The following is a 20,759-nucleotide window of genomic DNA, read 5'->3' as shown; positions in this document are numbered from 1 at the left end:
AAATATAGTCACTATATGATTAATATTCCATCAACAAATAAAGACAATAAAATATCCTTAATCTTAGCAACCGTCTAATTCAGCCATGCATTTTTCGTCTTCTTCAACTCAATTATTGGTTTCCAGTATGATTCCTTTCCTATCCATATTCGTTATAAACTTTGTTTTACATATCAAATATTCTAGTAATTGCAGTTGAACCAAAATGAGAGCCCATCCCCTTTCTATAATCTAACATTGTTCTTTTGTTGAAGAATTCATCACAAGTCTAAAATATTTGTGACAGTTTTCGATGATAATATATTGTTTGTATGATAATCCGTTTATTAATTGTAAATTATTCCCCGCGCGTTATATAAGCATTAACCTTCTTAATTCCTAAAGAAAAGAAACCTTCTTTGATTTCATCGATGATGATGAATCAAACGAATCGAGATCATCCGTCAATGAATGCCGATTAAAATTAAATCTTTACCCACTGATCGAAGCTTTTTGCCAGTAATGCCATTTAGAAGTGTCACCATGTATACCTTGCTCTGTTTGACGGTTAACTACTTGTTAATCAAAATACTTCATCATTGTGTCCCTAATTATAGACAAAATTAGTAATCCTTTGACTTCCTCCAATAGAAGCCCGTCTTTATTTTCCCCCTTTCTCTTGTTCTTTTCATTTCCTTTCCTTTCTTTTCTCTTCCAGAGGAGACAAACTGCTTTTAATTAAATTACGATGTAGAATTACAGACCTAATTAAAGTTGAAGTAAATCACTTACACTTAATTCCACTCTAAGGAGAACGAAAATGCGTCTGATATAAATGTCACTTTATCAAGATAACTAATAATCAATTATAGGAGCTGTCAGGTCTAAATTACTCCTCGAATTCGAGAGGGAAATATCCGGAGGATAACACATGATTACGTGTGTCAGAAATGCGTGGCTTTACTACATCGAAATGCATATATATATATATATACATGCAGAGAATTTACGAACTGTTCTCTGTCATTATGATTTTAATCGGATTATCTTTAAATTCAATTTTTGGATTTTGATGAAAATATATTATAGGCCTATGTGAATAGCTGATGTAACTTCAATGAGCATTGTGAACGAGAGGACACCCCAGATTCCCTTCTATACCTGAGAGAAGGTTTGGAAGTTCCAATGACAAACCTGCTCCTTTAAGATCCTGTGTCCGCCGCTCATTTTGCCTAACGGATGAAATACCTGTTTTAACGGTTATTTATCAATTCGATAAGTGTTTGCGTTGATATTTGCTAGAACCAAAAAAAAAAAAAACGGTAGCTATGTGATTGATGAAAACTTGAACGATGGAAGATTATGTCAAAAACAATTTTTCAAGAAATTAGATTCTTCATTTTACCCTGAATACATGATTTGTCACCGGTTAATTACAAAATACGAATACCAAAAAGAAAACGGAGAATGAATAATGAATTAATCTATATACATCTCATATATTTACTTAAGATATGAGACAGTGGATCTCGAGACAGTGCAATCCCACAGTTTTGAACAGCATTTCCACATAAAAAAATATCACGAACAGTCAATAGAAAGGTCTGTGTAAAATAAAATCGTCATGTAACTTGGTCGCAGGCGTTTATATCAATCATTACTTTTAAATGTAAGTAATTTAAACGTTGATTGTCTGGACAATGTATGGAATATGTGCGCGTTATATAGATTCATATTAAAACAAGGTAAAGAAACAATAAAATTACCTTATATCAGGAATTATCACTTTATTTGAAAAAAATTCATGAGGAAAACATTTGTTTTCCTCAAATAAAAGAACAAGTATCTTTAAAACCAACAGATTGATCTCTGAAAAACGTTTCAATTACTTCGTAACAAATGAAAATTTTACGTAAATAAATAAAATATATATTACATAAAATATTTTCTTTTTTGCCACATGTTTTTTTTTTCCTGACGGGTTTGTTTTATGAGAACAAACTCAAAACAAACCAAAAACGCTGAATATCAAGCACAAAACCATAAAAACCGTCGTGTATTTGTCACAAATATAAAATATGGATTATTGTGGTCGTAATAAGACTTGTTTGTGTTTAACATCATCCGTTCTCCTTAAATCTCGTTCTGTCATCCTTCACCTAATTCTCTGAGAAAAAAAGAATATTTCATGTAATTTATAGATGTTTATGAATCAACAACATGATACAACCGATACATAATATTTAAATACGATTTACATAATTAGCTATCATTTCACATCGTATTTCACATCGTTCACCCCTCCAGTGACGTCACATATTTCGTTCTACAACCCAGTTTAAAGAGTGTGAACATTAACCTCAGATATATTCTTTAAACATTCGACATAACTATTTTGTCAAAGAAAAAATAAGAAGTTTTGCCCGGGTCTGTCACAGAAAGATATAGTGAATAAACCGATCCGCTTGTTAAGTATATTGATTTATAGATGTTTAAATAGACAATACTGATAATCGTCATTAAATTATCACTCACGTATTTAATCACCCGTTGATTTATAAACTGATTTCCCTCTCTCTCTCTTTGTCAACCTCTCTCATCTCGGTGATTGTAAAATGTTTAACAAACCATTTCGTTAAGTTATCTGATACATGTAGGAATCGTAAATTTAAACAGGGAGCCCCCTTAGGAATGTTGTATAGTTTGTTGTATTTACGTTACAAGATTAAGGTGAGGCACAAACCTTACAAAGATATACCTAGAGGATTGGTTAAGACAGATCATGAATATAAGGGGCGTCATTCTTAAAAGATGAAAGAATTAAGATTTGAAGAAACTGAAAAAGTCCTGCCACTGACAAATGACTCAATCTGCTGAGCTCATGTGCCATTGTAAACGTATAACGTACAGTACTGTTCCTAGCCTTGATGTTATAGTAGAAACATGATATTCATACTGCTCGTACTATCAGTACGACTGCTGTGAAGCGGGACATGAAGGTGTAGTGTGTAACAAAATTCCAACTGGGTGAAGCTATCGGGTTGACCGATGATGAATTTATTTCCATCAAAGTAAGAAAAAAATTACAAAATTGTAGCACTATATTCAATCGAACGTGATCGCTGCAGAACCCTCTTACTCACCGCATCTTCCTGGCAGAAATCTTTTTAGTGTTATCAAAACGGAAAATTTAATATGAATCACAACCAGAATGCAATCCGTGAGTTACCGTAGTGTTCAATGTAGCTGCACAGTTGTAAATTGACCTATGCATAGTACGGAATTGATCGTTTCATTCCATTGATGATTCTACCCTTGCACGCCAAAAGATTACGAAAAGGAAAACGACTAAAACGTTTGACCTCCCAGCAGCGAATCCTTCAGAAATGTCGATTTGCGTCTGGATTTTAATGTGCGGTGGTTCAAAGAGCTGAGTGGCGCTAATTCAATTGCAAACACCTAAAAAATCGTTTGAAATGCAAAATTCGATAAATCATATCGCTCATGAAAAAATATTTGCGGTTAAACACAAACACGAATGTTAAGCTCAATTTATTATTCCGGCTATACGTCAGTTGCTGTTAACTCATGTTGAAAATTTGAATCAGAAACTGTTGCTTCCGTTTCTTATTTATTTGTACAGTATTTTACACAAGCGAAGGTAACCTTGTAGCTTGTTTATCATACGTTACTTGCATTACGCATGCGTCACAATAACATTTCTTGTTGTGCTTGCTCAAGTAAAGTTTCAATGGCAATTTGTAAGGCATTTGGATTGGTACATTGAAGTTTATTAGCCGGTGAAGGAGGGTGGTCATGGGAGGGGTGCGAGAAGGGAGTAGTAACGGTGCTTAACACCCATTTTAATTACATACCTTTGTACTACTTTCTCGATATGACACCCAGCCGCTCTTGCCTTTACTGTATGACTGAATACCGCTGAACATGAGTTCAACATGATGTAACATTTATATCGACCATTTTTCATGAAGTCTTGTAATAAATAAATATTACTTTCACCAAAGAACGTTGACTTCTTCCATTTAAAAGGTAATGAACAATGGTCTGAAGTGAGAGGAAATTTGTGAAGATGAGAAATCAGTTTTGTTCTACATCGTTTTGCATCGGTGAGACTTTTGCCGAAGAGGAAATGTTTTCTTGGTTCGATCCTAGTTGCGGAAATTAACAATAATGACCATGAAAATATTATGTAGAGATAACTTCTGACGTTACTCTATCTCAGGATAAACTCTTGTTTATATAGTATGCAACGCAAATCCAACAATTATACAACATTCCTAAGGGGCTCCCAAGTTGAATTTACGATTCCTGCATATATATATATATATATATATATACATATTTATATATATATATACATATTTATATATATATCTATATATATATATATATATATATATATATATATATATATCGACCATTTTGCATGAGGTTGATATGCCTGTCCTGAACTATTGCCTGTCCTATTTCTCTACCTTTTTGTCTCGATTACTTTATGATCCAGCCAGCGAAATTCATTTGAAGTGCTCAGTTTGAGTCTCTCTGGCCCCAATTTATCCCTGCATTGAGGATTGCTGTTGATAGCTATGTAACAAGTATTTATGATCTATCGATCTAATATACGTTAATTTACACAAATACGACGTACAAAAGTATTATTAATTCCCCGAGTGGAGGGTAGCATGATTTTCATTGCCATTTTAGGTTATCTCGATTTATGATTCGACACTTCAAATTCTGCCTAAAAATAAAGGGTCATTTCGAAGACACGAATGTTTTAGCCTGCGTAACTGGATTTTGTTTTGAGTAGATCGCAGAATTACACAAGTTTCCTTTTCATTCTTATATACAGCTCCCTGTTGTTAGCGATACCCTCGCTTTTGTCGTTGGTTTGAATATAATGTGGTAAAGCCATAGGATACTTTATACAACGTATACTATCTCAATGCATGCTGAACTCATAAAAATGACTGTAAATTTCATTGCATTTTTTATGTTTACTTATTAGCTTATAAATGACAGGAATAAACTCTATTTAACATCACTCTTCTTCAGTTCATCTTGTGGCAGGATTGGTTTTATACTTGTAACTTTAAAAAGGGAAACGTGTTTATAACGTTTTCGGATGATTTACCTAACAAATCAGTGCTACCTGCGGATTCTATGTCTTCTTGTTTTGCCAAAGATAAACACAAATAATGTGGAAAGTCTCCTCCATGAATAGGCAAATATTATTTGCATATATAAGATGAATATTCATTTGATATTAACTTGTTTTAACGCGGCGTGTATACCAGATACGTCACGTGATTTGTTTTACCATCTTAAAATTTGCGTTTTAAATGTTGTTAATCAAAATTTGAGGAAATGTTAAGAACCGCATAGATTCACAGACTATTGGATTATTAATCATCTTCGTTTGATTTAAAACTCGTTGAAATACAATCGTTTTTGCCAATTGCAGTATTCGTTTAAGTAAAGTTTGATACTTTCATTAAAAAAATGGATCAAAATCAGATTGCTGATTTAAATATTTTGTTTGTTTGTCTGCTTGTGTTTTTTCATCGAAAGGAAAAAACGTCTGTAAAATACACACACACACATTAGATATTATAATAAAATAACCATAATAACATCGACTACAAATACCAATAAAATTTCACTTTATTGTGTTTATTACAAGTGGTCAGAAACTGAATCTTCTATTCAGTGGTATGATAACCGGTTATCGTCATACCGTCGATGAATAACCGTTTACCGATTCAAGTAGTCGATAACTTACGGTATAAGGCAGTGACGAAAATCCCGTCTGTCTGTCCAATAACTTTGACAATACCGTTCCCGGAACAACTCCTATGGGAAATCTCACCATCAGGAAAAACTGGGCCGTTTTAGAAGAGTCTTCCTTTTCTCCAATGTAGTTATCCCCGCAGCTGCTTTTCCTATCATTGCGTCAAACCCAATTAAACTCTTTAATAGTCGTTTGCAAGGCCCTTTGTAGGGAAATTCCACAAAAAAAAAAACGGAATACCTCAACAATTGCTTCGATTGTACTGGACACTGAGAAAAATTGAGACAAACAAAATGTGAGAGAAAAAAACGAAAAGATAGAGAGGAAACGACAATAATAATTTAAAGCAATTATCTCGGTAAGACAATATTTGTTTGTGATTCCAGATATAGCTCTAAAAAGTACATTTTTTGAGAGAAATGTATGTCGACATGTGAAGAGAGCTTGGGACTTCATATACGCAAAGTTCTCTGTTGGGACCTGACTAGGATGTAGGTCTCATTGCTGGGATAGATCGCATGTTACGGTACCTTATATATTGAGATTCTAAGAATAACGTCGATGTTGGTGAGGTCAACAATTATTCATTGTGAAAATTTATGAGAGATATAGGACAGACGTGTCAGCCCCCCCCCCCAACGGTCTCACAACGAGTGAGGGCGGTGGGGGGATGGGTGAAGACATGTTTTTGGAGAGCCAACTACTTTTGTTCGACCTTATAAGGTGTTGATTCCAAATTTGAGTTAAAATGTTGAATTGGAAGCCACCCGACGTGTAGGTTGAAATCCATAAGCCCTTGCGGGTTTCTACCACATTTGTGGGTCGCTTAAGCGTCGTAAAAATAACTGCTGATTAGAAATAACTGCTGATTATTATGTTGTACACAATATTGTCTCATTCATTTTATCTATTTTGAATATGCTACTTACTTGAGAGTCAATGGTGGGATGGCATGTAATAGTTTTGGATTCTTCCTCATTTTACAAGCACATTGTACAACGTTAAATAGGATAGGATCTTAAGTATTAGGATAAGCTAGGATCTTCAGTGTTAGGATAGGCTAGGCTCAACAATGTTAGTATAGGCAAGTATCATCAATGTTAGGAGAGGCTAATACCGTCAACATTATATAGATAGTCAAGCAATTTCAATATAAGGATAGCATATGATTTTCTATAAAAGGATAGGCTTGGATCATCAATGATAGGATAGGATCTTTAACGTTAGGATGAGTTTAAGGTTAACGATATGTGTTTGGTGTATGAGACAGGTAAGTTTATATTAGGTTCGATTGCATTACTTCTGGCAAGGTTAGGTAAGGTTAGTTTATGTTAAGTTGTATGTTAGGTTAGTTTGGCTTAATTTCGGTAAGACTAACGTTTACCCCGTCAGTCCTGTCCATTGTGAAAAACGTAAGAACTACGTTAATTTTATCATAGGCCTAAAAATGCAGAGGTAAATGCAAACTGGAAATGGGTCAGTCTCCCGCAACCTCACTACCAATAAACCATTCTTCTTTCTTTCCCTCTGTTTGACAGAATCTTGTCTTTCATCTAATTTATTTTATTGTAATCCATCTTATTGATATCTTTTTCATGATTTTCAAAGATATCTGGTCTTAAAAAAAGTGTCCAGTGACCTCCATGACATTCACCAGTTTTCTGGAAATTTATTCAAACTCATGAACTATTCCGTTCAAATAAGGGGCACAAGCGTGGGCGTCCTTCATTTGGTAAATAAGCTGAATTGCATCACATGAGAGTCGATGGCTACTCTATAGCGAAGAATGGTTTTTATAATCATGAAATATCACTCAGAGTAGTTAGTGGTACCCTGATAAATAACTAACTTATAGTTCATTATGCGTGTAAAAGAAATGTGTGTTTATGTTGCCTTTTTTTTTTGTGTAGGGGAGGGTTATGTGGGTGTGGGTGGGAGGAGGTATTAGTTCGGGTTGCATCTGTCTCTTCGCGAGGAAGACCTACATTTTATAAGTTTAACTTGGAAAGATTGGTAAAGAGCAGACGATTGTAAGTCTTCTTAGGTAAAAAAATCCAAAATATATTTATTTATTCGACTTGATAATGAGTTGCTTTAATGTACTTGAGTTTTGACGAGACTGAAACACTTCACACTTCACTCTTCACTCCGCAAGTCTAGTTAATGAGCTGTATATGTGTGTGGGGGAGGGGGGGGGGTGGTTGAGACGAGCGAAAAGGAATCTGCAACGTGTTTATATACCGGTGTCATCCCAAGAACGTGTAAAAGGAATGTGTGGTACTGGTGTCGCTTTCGTGTAGTGGGTCTGGGGTCCTCTCTCAAATAACACGAACCATTAAGAAGTAAAATATACATTACTTTTTTTTATAATTATTTCTGTGGGGGATTCAGAAAGGGAAGGTGGTTGTATACACCACCGCACCTCTTGAATCCGCGTCTGATATACATATGGGAATGGGATTCAAAGCCTTTTATATTAGTTTTAAGCTCATAAAGAGACTAACATTTGCACATCAATAATTTTAAAAAAAGCCAAACGAATTAATTCCAAAAACGAGGAGAAGAAGTTAAAACACACAAAAAGGGTATAGAACCAATCCCGGTTGTTGAAGAGCGATATATTAAAACTGGCCTCTGGAATTATTGTGATCGATCTTGAATCGGTACTGATAATTCTCATTTCAGTTAAATTTATTTGCTTGAAAGAGATATTAAATCCGTTTATATGGTTAGCCAAATGCTCATTAATCAGTAATAACCTGTTATCTTCCGATTAATCTCAATTGTCAGACGAAAAAGCGGTTTTACCGACCAATGAGCTCTGTTTTAATTGATAAATCTTTATTTCTATCGAAATACCAGGACTATAAAGAGAACGTAAAACATCAACCTATAAACTTGGTTTATCTGGCGATAAGCTCGAAAGACATTTTTGTATGACCGATGAGCCAGGTTTCTCTAATTATTGCGCATTTGGCTTGCCATATCCGTAACAATAAAGTCAACTTATTATCTCTGAATGGAGGTGTCTGGACAATACAATTCTGGTAGAAAAAAATAAATCAGTATTTTCTGGTGTAGTTTAAGTACATTTGATGAAAAAAATACCAGATCGGTTGAATAAATCTCGCCCCCCCCCCCCAAAAAAAAAAAAACTGTACTGCCTTATTTCATAGCTTCTGCAAAATGCATAATAACTTGGTCGCTCTTCGGAAGGATAATCACAACTTTTTAATCAACTAAGTTATAGACATTTGAAAGAAGAAACCGAACTGACCAAAATATTCGTTGGTCTTGCGCTCACCTATTTTATTTAAAAAAAAAAGAAGGTTAACTGAATAGCTTATTGTAAGGAAACGATCAGTTTAAGAGTAAACATGAAATTGCTGAGAGCGTGTATCCTCAACCTTAATAAAACAAAACGTGCCAAAATCGTGTCGGAGTAGGATTTTATATGAAACATTGAGGAAAGAATCCCCCCTGCTCCCTGGAAGGAACGGTAATGCAATGCATTCATCATTTTCATATAATTTTGGCGAGGATATATTAAACTAGCCAATACTGATATTGGATTTCTTATTAATCGCATATAGCTGTTATTCTGCTCGTACATAAGTCATGTGATAGAGAGGGTTCTTCTGTTACTGCATTAATACATCCTTCTCCCCCCCCCCCCCCCCAAAAAAAAAAATATTAAAATTGTTGAAATCAATTTATCTGGAAAATGTAGGGTGTATCTTGCAAAAGGTGAAACGTGAACAATGAATGTGTGTATTAAATCGGTACGGTGGTAAACTACTGATACATACTATGACAAACCTGTATTATGATTCATCTTCTTCAGATAACTCAATAAATCAAAACTGAACATGAGAAAATGAAACCCTTTCTACACTGGGACGCTTCTTTATATATATATATATATATATATATATATATATATATATATACCTAGCTTATATTCGATACATTTTAACCACACCCACCGAGTAATACTGGCATTTTGGATTGCAATAATCAAACAAGGACGTCCCTCTGGATCGGGTTTACCTAATGAACAGTAATGAGGGACTAATTAATCACTTAAAATCAATGCAAAAAGTTTCGTCGCAAAGATACTTCCTCCTGCCTGTAATTATTAATTACATATAACGTGATTAAAAAGGAAACTGTCAGAAATATTTACTTTTTTTCCTTTTCTTTCTTGAATATGAAACTTGACTGTTCATATAAATGGATTGCATTGTTATGTTTGTAATGTAATATTATGATAGAGCAGCATTGGACAGTATACCAATATAAAATATAACTAAGGCAAGAAAATGGTTTATATCAATTTGTTACGCATGCACTGACGTAAACTACGGTACGTTATGTATAAATGAAACGTGCAGCTTTGAACCTCGTCATGTAACATGGGTGGGTGTGCGCTGAGTCGTACTTCGTCACACTAAGCGCCTGAAACGTGCGTTGAAACGCGTCACGTGATCCTCGTAGCAGGACCTGATTGCAACTACGTCAAGCAATCGATTCATCATTGTAATTTCATTAGCGAGTAATATAATGAGTTGTATCGCAGGAGGGTGACCTGGCCTTTTGTCCTGTTATGTACGTGTAACAAGGTCGATTGTGTTATAAGGATCACTTAAATTGTGATGTCCGCATGTGATGCCTCACATCTAGTACATCTCGATGGACTTACAAACCGTGCTAAAAAAGTCAGCGTTTTCGCACAAACACACTAGAAAAACAAAACACAACAGACTGTTCACCAATTATCACTCTAAGCCTGGTAGACTTACTATCAATGACAGCATTTTCACTCACTGTGACCTTTGAACTGGTATTCCATCGTACTGAAAAGATAAGTTGCAGAGTAATAACTATCGTTAAAGCACTTTCAGAAAGTTGGTCAATATTGCAGTAAAGGCTGACTTCGAAGAAAGGCTCACTTTAAGACCGTCTAAAGTTTTATTAGATATTCTGTCTACTCTAGACGTATTGGTGAAGAGACGGGGGGGGGGGGGGGGATAGAGATGAGGGAGGACTGTTCATCAAATCAGTACTTAAATGTACCTTTAGGTCAGTAAATATACTAATACCAAGTGGCATGCACTGTTACACACAGCTGTAGCCAACCTTTCAAACCTATACTCTACGGATATGTTGTATGGCGCTATCCCTTTCCTTTGTGTATTGTGCCTACAAGTCGTCTTTTAGCAAGAAAGAACTTCAATTCTGTGTATCTTAATTGATCCTGTTCTGTAAAATGAAACTCGTTCTTTTTCCACACAAAAAATTTCCCTGTATAATTGAATGCTGTGGGCAAATTTGAGAATAAAATCTAGAACTTTGTATAAGATTTGTCAATTTCATTTTCTTGCTCTTTTGTTGCCGTTGTTGTTGCTTTGTTATCATCGTTGAATTTCTCATTACTGGTTTGATTTATGAAGAGAAAGTTTACACTTTTTACACTCAGAAATAGAACAAAAAGGGCAATTTTGTTTAGAATGACATGATGGTCGTATTGGCCTACATATGAAGAAAGTGAACTTTTAAACCAAATCCTAAAGGGTTTAGATTTGCCGAGCCAGCTAAGAATGTCCTGGTTAGTATTAAATTATAGACAGAAGGAGGAAGTTGTCTGCTGAATCTCAAGAAAACATTTAGGTTTCGTTGACAGATGAGTTAAAGGAACACCACACGCCGTCAAACATTTTGACAATACATCGCTGTAATTTGAAAAGCTCTGTTCTTAAGGTTTACGTTTTTTTATTTCTTCGTAAAAATAAAATGAATTGAAAAAGAAAGAAATCAATGCAGGAAAAGTATTCATCTAAAATCGATTCTATGTTTCAAACTGCGCATGTGCGTGTTCCAAGTCAGGTCAAGTGGTTTGCATGTACGCACACAATTAAAACATTTGTCACGTGATAAGGGAGAGCGAATCGCTCTAAATTTTCTTACTTATAGTAACTTTGTTGCTTGATATTTCGATTTCGAACACAAGCGGTCACTAGAGCAGTGCTGACGTCACCATCTTTAATGTATCTCCTTACGTAACCACATTCAGACAATGTATACCAGATTCACACATAACACGTTACGGCCGTCATGTTTAGTACGTCCATTAATGATCTGGGCCTTAAAATTGACGCTCTAGCTGATAGTTATAGCCTAGAAATTAATTGATGAATGTAAAAATTATCGCCTAAATTGCTAAATGTAAATTAGGTTAGTTGGCTTCGCGGGAGACGTTATTGTAGTATATTCCAAGTCGGTTGCTTTAAGCTTCTTGATATTAACTGAATCTGATTGGTAAAAGTAAAGAAACTTAACGAAATTGATTAAATAACCTAAGGAAAAGGATATCTAATCACATCGCATTAGGAACAGAATTGAACAGAACTGTGTCTATTTGTCGGGTGTATGTAACTATATATAGAAAATGTACGTTCATCTATCGGTATTTGAAACCACGTGGGTGATAACTTGGAAGACGAGCCAGACGGAATGATGGTCAAAGTGTCGTTATCAGTTAATAACATTCACAAGATGTACTTAATATGGTCTGAACTTATAACGAAAAAACATCTCGTATACTTCTCGAAATGTAGAGATGAGGCATTTTAATGGTGGTATCGAAAAGTCATATAATAATTAAACGCCCACTATTTCCATTTCCTGATCACTTCGACATCCACTTGTGTAATTTGGGCTCATAATGGGCTCATAATGGGCTCATAATGTGAATAACTGTTAGAGTCGGAACCGCCAGGAAAAAGTACCTTTGAATACTCGAATCTCTTAATGATTACTGTTTATACCCCTAACAATGTAGTGTCTGCCTCTATATATTCAAAATAAATATTTCTTGGGATGGTTTAATTTATAATGTTTTCTTTTCCTTTTCCTTCGCAGTTTTTTCTCGACCGGCTAATCCTTGGTTTGATTTACAGAATGAATTGCTTGGTAACCATCGTCAACAGGTATGTCACGGAACACATTAGTTTAATTAGGTTAATTAAACTTTTATTGTGAGGTTTAGTGCGAGTACAAGTATATTTCCCTTTGTTATGTTCGCAATGTAATTGTGAAATGTAATCCAAAAACGTTTCTGATTTGTTTCTTTATCAAAATATCTTGCATTAAGCTGATATAGTTAGTCTCACACTTAAAGTCAATAACGATTTTAGTCACAATTCTTATATACAAAACAGACTAGGCTATACTTGCGTGTGTAAAGAAGTGTGGTAGGCTAAGTGGCCATGTTCGGACACTTAAACTTCTGTTGTGACATTAGCACTCTAAGCAAATCGCTTCTGGTCGAGGAAAAACATTTTTGCTCAAACACAACCGTGCATGAACCTCATTCCATACTTCGTAATCGTTGCATAAATCTATGTTGTATACCTCAATATATGTAAAACATATATAACATATTTTAATACGAGGCCTGTGTTCACAATGGGGTACGGTAATTTGTAATACAATACTGCGCCCTTATGTACCGTGGTTATGAAAGACCATAATATCAGCATGAATACAGACTTGTGCATGAAAAGATATAAGCAGGTAAATAATGTTCGATATTACTGCAATCACAACAAAAATCAACCTTGCAAATGTTGTCCCATATCGCTGTGTATCATAACCTTAAACCACAGTGACAGCTAGATTTTTCAGCTAATTTCCTGTTTCCATGGAAACAGTATAATATCCGCTACTTTAAACCTTACATTTCGCTAGTCTTAGAGTGGTATATCAATGTTGTATCGATGTACCATCGATGTCCACTGATGAACCTTCAACACCGCCTTAGAATTTGTATTTGAATATCGCTTTCTGAATCTTGAATAGGCTTCTAATATCCAAGGTCAGTTAATAATTTTAAACCTTCTCAGCTTACTCTTTCTTGCCTTCATATTTTGACTGCATGATTTACTGCATTGCAATCTTTCATGGCACGCCATTAGTCTTTGTAGTACAGCTGTCGTCTGCACCGTTGGCATGTCAATGATAGTCAATAATAGAAATATTTAGTGTTTCCAATCATCAAAAATCCGCCTCTTTTTTGAACATATTTTGACATAGTGATTCATCATTAATGTTCAGTAAGTGGTTTGGTACCGTATACTGGCGGGATAACAAAAATATGATAGGTAATGGCAAGCCCAAGAGGAAAAATCTGTCCAAAAATGTATTAAAAACATAGAAAGCGAGGAAGCAACTAACTGGAAACAAGGATGTCGATCAATATTACTGAGACAGAAAATTCCTCAGATTTTTAGCATGTTTAAAGTTTTGGCTGATACCAAGTTTTGTACATTAAAGTTTGAAGACAGCCTATAATTTGTGTTACCTTAGATACAATGTACATGATCCGATCCGCAGAATGTAGCACCTGTTTCTTGATTTTAAAACTTCCAAATACTTACTGAACTTTTTCAAAACGACTATCAATAATAACAGTTTACATCCAAGCATCCATTCTCAACTTCTGGAAATACACTGTGGTGTACCCCAGGGGTCCCCTTTCGTTGATCATACACTTTTATAATGTCTTAAATGCCTCCTCAGTAGATCACACACCGTGTCCTTTACTGATGACACTAATATATTTTGGAAAGAGATGAAGATCTTAATAATATTGTCTGTACCAGAATTGTAATAATATTGGAACTGCGTTGCTGCTAATATGTTGTCACATAATAAAACCAAGGATGGCAGACCCTGCCCCCCCCCCTCGTCCCCGGGCTGACAGAATGTAACAGAAAGTATACATAAATATACAACATGTATGTGCGGTACAACCTATTCGAAACCATAACCAATATATCTCAAAGAGGGACGTAGATCCCTCCCCTGTACATATAAGCCCCCCCCCGCCCCCCTCCCCGTTCAAAATGGCGCCACTAAATACGGATGATCTTCAAAGGCTCCATCTTTCAACCTGTACAGCTGATCAAAGTTTTCTCTTACAGGCCCCAAAATCTGTGTGTAATCTTTAGAACACTGCATCCCCTACGTTATGCAAAATAATTTGATGACGTAATCAATCAATAGCTAACCCATTGACTCGTTGACTCATTTAATCCACATTTTGTCATCTATTGATGGAAACATTTTTAATCGTCCATGTCATCCTGATTGCTTGAAATCTAACCTGCCTCTGCTTGTCATATTCGTCATTTTAAAGGGCTATTAATTTCCAGTCCGGCGTTCCAAGCGAAATAAACAACTCAATCAAACCTCAATCAAGTGATTAAAGGAAGCAGGCAGAAACTAATCTGTCCTGACAAGCAACTGTTGCAATTTTCAATGAAATGTTTCTAATCAACTGAGCATTTCATCCTCCCGATATTGTTTTTCTCTTTCCATTCTATTTTGACAGTCCAGCTTCGAATCACAAAGGATACATTCAACGGTGAGTATTAAGTATATCTTAAAGGGGATCTCTTCACCAGTTGGTCCTTTTCTTTAACCGGAGATGTTTGTATATATATATATAAATATATATAAATATATATATATATATATATATTTTTATATATATATTTATATAAATATATATATATATATTTAAATATATATATATATAATATATATATATATGTTTTTATATATGATATTAATTTATATCAAATACCATACATAGTTTACATCAAAAACTTAAAAAAAACAGAACTGATATAATTCCGTTCAAGGTCCGAAAACTGTAGATAATGAATGACGTCTGGAAAAATCTCGCGACCCACCGAAACATTTCGGCGGACCCACTTTTTGCATATGTTACTAACATTTACTTGTAGATAACAAACCAACTTTCGCTTAAATGCTTAAATGATAACTTTCATCAAAACTTAAATCTCGTTTAATTTGTCAACTTTCGTCAAATTCATTAGACGTGCGAGACATCATGTTCCATTACCTTTTGTTTGCCTTCTGTTAACTGATAATGTTGTCTCACCTCACATGATTATATGACCACACAATACGCGTTGATACTTTATTGTAATTCAGAAATATTATACAACCGAACCTCTTTAACTGCTCTCGGTGGAGATCCTGGGTATAAGATATTTAAAATGATACATATATATATATATATATTGTCAATTTTGTGTTCGCCTCGACGTGATTCGTCAAACTTTCGCTGAGCTCGCTGCGAGGTTCAAGTTGTATTCTCTAAACTGTCATAACGTCATTATGACGGCTAATATTACACATACTTAGTTTCAAACCCATCATTTTACTCTTGTTTCCTCCAAGCTACGTGACAATTTCTATTCTTTTTTTCCCCCATTTTTTTTATATTCTGTTCTTCAAGAAAGTAATCCACAAAATACCACCAAAGACAAAGATTGAACAGCTTTATCTCACACTGAAATATCGACAACTTGGTTTATCCATCTTTTAGCTTAAGAAGACGTCAATATTTTGCTATATTGAAAGCAAACATATATGTATACGTATCACTTGCCAAAGGCAGTACTTAGAAGTATAATGCTTCTACAATTAACAGATTAGTAGGAAAGTGCAGTTCTAAATGTGATATGCAACCAGTGGTCAAGGCCGCAATAAGATTCTGGCGGGAACTGTGACAGAATCTTCATATATCTAGACATTTGATTAATTTATGGAACGCCAAAAGGCTATATAAATAAAGTGAGGATTTAGAAGACAGGACATCAAAATGTCTCATATCTTAAGATGAGAAGGACAACAGTTATTGCTCTTTAGTTTAAAGCAGTACATTTGCATGTAAGTTGACAGTTTCTCAAACCATGTCAATCGCTATTTTGGGGCAATGTGCGGTAGCACCTAACTCGTGGCATTAAATCGCGAAATTTCAAAAAGGAAAACTCGTCATTCTGTTTCACAAAGATGTCTTTTTTTTTTTTTTTTGTCTTTTTTTGTTGGAATGATTCATAATCACGATAAATTGTCAACTTTAAATCTGTCTGAAGCTCTTTTTCAGCAGTTATCATCAAACAAAGGACATTTTGTTGAGGTCAAATAAAATCGCATACCGTCATAATCGTTAAAACTCACTTAACGGTTTTTTTTCACAAATGGAAGAAGCTTTCTAAATAATGACATGTATTGCTTCTCCACGTGCTATGACGTCATGTTCTGAAAAGGCTTTCTGCGTGGAACGATGGTTAGTATTTGCTCCATTGTTTGATGTCCAACAAGCGTTAAGTGGAACAGGATACTGTTTATCATAGGTAGTAGTTCCACGATCATAATGAGTGACCGTCGCAGAGTCATCATTAACAGGTCAGTTTGCGGTTGAGATATTCCAGATCTACCTGGAAGTATAGAAACTACTGTTTTTTAGACAATTGAACAGCTTTCTCCCCTTTTGGGGGATGGTGGGGGGGGGGTTGATTCTTACATCACAGCAAAACGAAGAAATTCAATAGCTGTACACGTTTTGTTCGTCAGTTATAGTTTTTCATATATTTTATTCAATTTTTTGTGCAAAACAGAGTAATAAAAATGCAATCACTTAATAACATTGTGAGAGGGATTTTTCGTATGTAGCAAACTAACATTAATGATTAGTGACTTGGCGACGAAATAAATGAATTCAAATGGAAGCATTGTATTTGCTCGCACATTGTTTGAAATTGTATTCAGGTGCCCTGGTTAAATTAATTCTAATATTATCTTGAGTAAAACTTAAAGCGGTATTTCTTACCTTATAAATGTAATACTTCAATACAGTTGTTATAATACGAAGGCAACATCTTATGTACGAATACCTGAATACCCCTTTTATTGATTACAACACATCTCTTCATGAACTGTAGTCGAATGCGAATGGTAATTATTCAAATTATGCTAAAGACTGTACCATGGAAGTAAATAGGACAAAATAGCAGGTTATGATGTTTTAATAGTTGTTATTGCTTTTATTAGTCTAAGGATATACTTACTACCTGACTTGCAGGACGTTTTAGTTTAGTAATTTTACTGCTAAATTGTTTGCGATACTTTGCTTTGAGTAAGTCATTCATTGGTTCATTTTTTTAAAAGATTTTTTGAAAAAGTTTCCAAATATTTCCAAAATGAATCAATTAAAAATTTGTGTGAATTTGATTAAATATGGTAATTACTAACTAGTCAGTTGTTCTACATGATTGAGTACTTCGGGGTGTATGTAGAGTTATATGGTTCCTGCTACTTTGGCAAATGCGCATGCCCAAAAACTGAAATCGTAGAGAGAAACTAACAGAAAATTTGGTTATATCTTCATTGTCACTACTTAATACATTAAAATAAAAACATATGAAACTAAAGCAAAACTGTTAGCAAACTGCTTATCTACTAAAGAAGAGGAAAACCTTACAGGAAAAACCAGCTATAAGGACTTGACGTTGTAGAAGCAAACATTCAACGTTTGCATTAATAAGAGATAATGGGGAATCTATAGCTAATATTGAAGAGACTCGGTTAATTACTTACATACAGCAACCGCCGCACCCCCTCTCTTGATACGTTCTCCATCTCCATGTCCGGAGGTGTTTTAGCGGTGTAAGAGGGATACACATACACTAACATCTTTGTCTCCGATTAAAGCCCCATTAGAGGCTTTCTAGCGTTGTCTTCTTTGTCTTACATGGGAACAAGTTAACAGCTTTGCAGTTGTTACAGTGCCACCTGTAACACATGTTACCGTGTTACTAACACAAAGTAGGTTGCTGGGCATGAACAGTAAGTATAGTTGCTGTACTAACTATGAGTATCGGCTGGCCGGGCACATCAATTGAAGAAGTGGATCAATATTTCTGTCCTGTAACGTAAAGTTTTTCTTTGCACACAGGGTAGTCGTGCACAATAGTGAGTTGTACAGTAGTAACGATAGCCTACACAAGAGGGGGGGGGGGGGGGTTAGCAGCAAACCTATCACCATCCGGGGAAATGAAAGAACCTTGAAAGACAATAATTTATTCTACACAGATCGAAGGCGACGTTTCTTCGCAAATAATGCTCTACAAATACATCAAATTCGAAACTAAAATTTAGTTTTTTATCTAAGTTCAATAATGTTATACTTGGGACATGAAATATAGTCCACGTATAGAAACACCGAATGTTTCTGCTTTCATATGTCTGATTAAATGAACGAACTTCACATTTCCTTGACATATCTCATACAGTTGATGAAAGTAAAAATGGATTGCTTACGTGCAAAAAACATTAACAAATATCGTTTAAGGTTCTCATTTCCCCCTCCCAACGATTTTTCCTCTATTTCTCTGATCCGTACAGCAATTTGATAACTTGCTGTAAAAAATTTCAAATTAATTTTTGTGGCGGGCATGTATCCTTAAATCATATCCAAGTTAATCATTTCTGGTTTATCTTACATAACCATGGTTACGTGCATATCTGTAGGAACAGAGTTATTTTTCTTACCTTTGGTCATTGACAGATGCCGTTGACATTCACCCGACATAGTTTAAAATTAGTTTGACAATCACAACGGTCTTAATCTCTTTAGGCTAATGCACTAAGCTGGAGTATCATTGCCTCAAAATATATTCCACGTCCAATTTATAGACAAAAGGATCGCCAAAGGCCTTAAACTTCTCCTTTAGTTTAAGTTTATGTATCCACCATTCATGCCTTTCTCTAAATCGTTTTTGTTCAAGTTTTGCTGTGTGAATGGTGATTTTTTTATTTTACTGAAATTTGCCTTTGTTGAAAAACTGATAGTAAAGCAGAATAAAATGTACTTATTGCGTGAGGCTTCTTTTTTTTCATGCATGCTATTGGTAACTTATTTCATAGACTATAGTTCAATATATATGTCAATACAATCTTTAATTTCAAAGACCGAGAATTCCCTCTTTTAGAGTCTCTAAGGTACATGACTCTGTAGAGGAAAGTACCTTATACTCTTAATCAATGAGTGACTTCATGTCAATTTAATTAGAGGAAGGATGCATATAGTGAACGTCATTACTCTGTCATAGCTACATTTGCACGGATTTACATGTAACATTCTAAGTTTAATTAAGAATAGAAACAATGTGCGTAGCTGATAAATATATTGATTGCGTTTGTTAACTACTTATAATTGTCGTTTTTAATTGTATTACAGATGGGACAGTCACAAATACCAGCTAAACGGGTGAGTTACCTTGTGTGGATATTTCTTTATTACGTCATTACTAACTTTAACTCATGAAACCGTACGTCATATAATATTGACTACTCCTACAGTCTCGTCCACCACTGATGGTATACTAAAAGTTGTGTCGTTGTATGACGTAAAACTCCATATGTTTACGATAAAGTCATGTGTTATTGTGCGATATTTTCTATATTACGTTCGCTTATGCATGTTCAATAATAATTACTATTGCAAGTAAACACGAACAATAAAACATTTAAGTTGTACATTAATAATATTATATATATATATATATATATATATATACATATGCATATATACATATATATATATATATATTTATATATATATATATATTTATATATATATATATATATTTATATATATATATATATACATATGTATATATATATATATATTTATATATATATATATATATATATATATATATATATATATATATATATATATATACTTAAGAGACAAACATAAAAATGAGTGTATATATAAACAATATATATAGAGAGAGAGGGACAATTAACTAACAAAAACATGAGTTTCTTTTATTTTGAGCAATCTTATGACGCTCATAATTCGCTAAAAATATTTTTCCTAACTTTGAGAGTCTGTTTCTTGTCAAAACTTGTTTACATCCTCTTCGTTGAACCCATATAGTAAATAGAATCGTTCAACTTATTAAAAGCAATTTCAGTATTATTTTTTTTTTTTTTTCATTTTAAGAATTGATCTCTGGTTTAATTAACCATTGAGGGTTTTTCTTTATAATCCGTCAAAAAATAAATCCCATAAAAGGAACCA

General features: G+C 34.4%; 1 long non-coding RNA gene across 2 annotated transcripts in view; it reads left to right on the top strand.

The window, feature by feature from the left end:
* LOC139969799 (uncharacterized) overlaps positions 1–19,941 on the top strand; it is a 209,906-nt gene extending 189,965 nt beyond the window's left edge. For both annotated transcript variants that reach the window (XR_011793805.1, XR_011793804.1), the window contains 3 exons: positions 12,713–12,780; positions 15,186–15,218; positions 19,908–19,941. This is a non-coding gene — a long non-coding RNA (uncharacterized lncRNA). The remainder of the gene's footprint in view (positions 1–12,712; positions 12,781–15,185; positions 15,219–19,907) is intronic.
* Positions 19,942–20,759: the final 818 nt, after the last annotated feature.

The sequence above is a fragment of the Apostichopus japonicus genome, chromosome 7 (genome assembly GCF_037975245.1).
Source record: "Apostichopus japonicus isolate 1M-3 chromosome 7, ASM3797524v1, whole genome shotgun sequence".
Taxonomy (NCBI): domain Eukaryota; kingdom Metazoa; phylum Echinodermata; class Holothuroidea; order Aspidochirotida; family Stichopodidae; genus Apostichopus; species Apostichopus japonicus.
Note: the sequence above shows the minus strand (reverse complement) of the source record. Positions and strands in the feature narration are given on the sequence as shown.